Raw genomic sequence first — 3767 nt, forward strand, 5'->3', positions numbered from 1 at the left:
AATTTATAAGGATTTCTAATTTTTTTTTCTTATTGCTTTTTGTACTTAATCACATTTTTCTTTCTTTTGTGTAGTCTTGTAATTGAAAATGTATTGGTTTTTACGGTAGAACATTCATTTTCCTGTTTTAAACATGTTCTCTGATTTATCCTGGATTTGGTGAAATTTAATGATTATTATTGAAACTTTTTATTATTATTATTATTATTATTTTTTTTTTTTTTTGGTTAGCATTTTATTTTCTCTCCTATAAGAAAAATTATTTCAGTATGGAATATGTTTTTTTTCTTCTTCTTTTTTTTTTTTTTTTTTCTCTAAATGCAATGCTTTTTTACTCCATAATTTAGGATACTTGCATGGAGCTGCTACAAATGTTTAAATGTGCCATAATTTTTCATCTCTTCTTTAGCATTCTTGTACATTTTTGTGTTTTTTATATATATTTTCTTTTCATGTAAGACTATAGTGCTTATTATATCTGGAAATTGTTGCCATTCTTAATATTGTGTTGTGTTTTAAATTTGTTTTGTGTTCAAAGTTTGCTCTCTTAGTTTTTTGTTAAATTGAATTTTGCTTAATCATTAAATAACCTACAAAAAAAGCCCCCAATTTTGATATTATGTAGCATTTGGGAAGAAATCATAGATCTGATTGATTTCAACTTATTGTTTTTGTCCTATAATTGCTAAAATAGTTCCAAATGTAACAACTCATATATTTAAATATTTTTCTAAAGTCTGTAGTTTGTATGATAGTTGCTATTTTTATTTAGCTGGGGAAAATAAATATCTGTGATGTCATCTTGAAAATGTATATATAGTGTCTTTGAAACATCAATTGAAACATTCTGGTTTCATCATTTGTATGCTCAAAATTTTTCATTGACTCTTGTGATAAATTCTTTTTGAATTAACAGAAACCTGTCACTTTTAGAGCTTTTTGTGGATAAAAATAAGGGTGACTGGGAGTAAAACGCTTACCCTAAAAAAATCATATTGAATACAGAATAGATTCCTCATATTTTGTTTGTTTTCTTTGCAAATGTGAAAAATCAATGCATTACAAAAAGGGAATTTTTAATGCAAAAGCCTTTGAAAAGAGACACTAAGTAATTTTTATTCTAGGTATATATTGGTAAAGGAAATATTATTGTATTTATTTCATGTCTTAGAAGTTTTAGTTTCTGGGATTTTTTATATACATTTTTGATTTGGTTGTAATGAATTGAATTTTTTAAAAATAAATATCTGAAACTCAAACTAAGTTGCTTGTTATTTAAGAATACTTTTGTGTTAAATTATTTCTATTAAAAAATATTTGTAAGCCTATCTGGGATGATTTTTTACTAATATACTTAAAATCTCCTGGCAATTAATGAATATTTGACCGTGAAATATTGTAATATCTTTTGATTTTTATGAATTTTGTTTTTACTCTTATTTGTGCTATATGTATCTATTTTGCTAGTTAAGGTTTTGCCAAGAGTTAATTTCATTGAATTTCTTTGAAATAAATTCATAGTTTTGTAGATCCTTGTACTTTTATTTATTTACATAGCACATATCCTCCAACAGCTACGGAATTTCCATAGTTGCTTTGGAAATTGGGTGAAAACTGTGGATATATGGTAAATTACAGAAAACTACAAAAAAAGAAAATTGATATATGTATCAAAAACTACCAAAAATGCTGGGAGGGGGGGGGACAAATTCTTTCCGAGACCTTTGCTCAGAAGTTCTAGTTAATAAAAGATTTTTTGGCATGGTTAGAAGGGGAAAAAAAAAAAAAAAAAAAAAAATAGAATCTTATTACGACATGAATACAAAATCAAGGAGTCTCTCGTTATTATAAAAATGTATATGGGAGTTTATTATGATGTTAAACTGAGTAATGGTGACTTGAATAAAAAAGCAGAAGTATTTGCTATTTAATAAAAAAAAAAAATTAAATATCCAACAAGTAATTTGTTTGATCAATAAAATTATGTTATGTCATTTTTTAAAAATACTTCCCTAATATATTTAGTCAATAATAAAAGTCTGTTAAATAATTTTGAATAATTTTTGAAAATATTCATTTTAACTAATTAAATTTTTTTTAGAAATATGCATTCTTTAATAATTTGTTGATGTGACATTAAAAGTAATATATGTGTGTTAAGAAGTGTTACTGATGACTGGGTAACCAATGTTTCAGAGTGTGATAACATTTATTTTCATTTCACTTCAAACTTTTTCTTTCATGATTATGCTCATTAAATATCTAATTAGAAGCTTTTGGACACATTTGGTTTATATTTATTTAATTATATGTAATTCAGTTTTATTCAATTTAATAATATGTTGATTCAGAAGAATATTCAAATGGAGTTATTTCATTGGGATTTCGGCAAATGATATCCAGTATACAGAATTTTATGCAATTTTATTCAATAATAAATTCGTTAAGTTTCCAGCCCGTTATATATCTATGGTATTGTTGATACTTATTGCCAGGTATTGCTGGTAATGACAGAAAAATGCAGAACATAAGGGGTTAATGAATATATATATATAAAGTGTTTTTTCTCTAATTCCCTGATAGAAGGATAAACTAAACTTAAAAGAAAAAAAAAAAAAAAACCTAGGTAGTAATGAAAGAGTTCAAAAAACTGTGCTTAAGCAATAAATTTTTTAAATGCTTTTTATGGATAAAAAATGTATGGAAAGATTGTACTCAGCTAATGCATATATATTAATAAAAAAAATCTCAGTAAGTTTGAGGTGACATTTCATTTGTCTTCATTAATTTTATAGAACTCAGTTGTTTAAAGCAAAAAAAAAAAAAAAAAAAAAAAAAAAATGCTTTGATTGATTATTATGATGACTAGTTATGAACTTTTATCATAAGCCAATGCAAAATTATTTCAATCATGAATTCACTTATTTTGGTATGGGGCTGTGGCTATTTTGAAAAATGGAATAAGAGGTAAAATCACAAATTAATCCTATAACTGATATTAAGTTCATTCAAATCATTTGATATTTTAAAGTTAATTTAAACTGATAATATTAATAATGTCTTTTCATGAAAGGTTGATGGACATGGAGGAATATGACAGTATTGATGTTCAAAAATCAAAAAAGAAAAATGGGATTTGCTGGCAGTTATAGTTAAATTAAATACTTAATGAGTTAAAAAATTTTGTGTTTAAAATTTTTCATGCATTGCTGCCTTACTGTTCAAAGTATCGCTTATTTTATTTATTGAATTACTTATTAAAATTACTTATAATCTGAATTATTTACTTGTTTCATTTATTAATTTAATCTTAACTTACAACTTAAAATTATTTTCTTCGATTAGCATGATTATTTTCAAAATTATTTATTATCCTCTGCTGCATATGTATTGCTATTTCTTACCTTATGAGCAATGGAGAACATCTTAATTGCTTTTTATTTAGATTAGCACTAAAAGTATGACCTTTAATGCAACATAAGATCACAGATTCCCTCAGCATCTTTATGTTAGGAGAGGTGTTTTTTTTTTGGTGTTATTTAATACAAAATACTTATTTTGCTACCTTTATAGAAGAGCAAACTTGACATTTTGTTCTGCCAAATATTTCTATAACTTATTGAAAATTTTAAAATTGAATAGATATAAAAAATTGGAACATAAATTATCCAATTAGCATCAAACTAATTCCATAGAGGATATTTTTCCTTTGAATTTTATGATGATGAAATGTATATTTCTTTGGCCAGTATTAATTTGTATGCTGC

This window comes from Argiope bruennichi, chromosome 5 (genome assembly GCF_947563725.1).
Source record: "Argiope bruennichi chromosome 5, qqArgBrue1.1, whole genome shotgun sequence".
In the NCBI taxonomy this organism is placed as follows: Eukaryota; Metazoa; Arthropoda; class Arachnida; order Araneae; family Araneidae; genus Argiope; species Argiope bruennichi.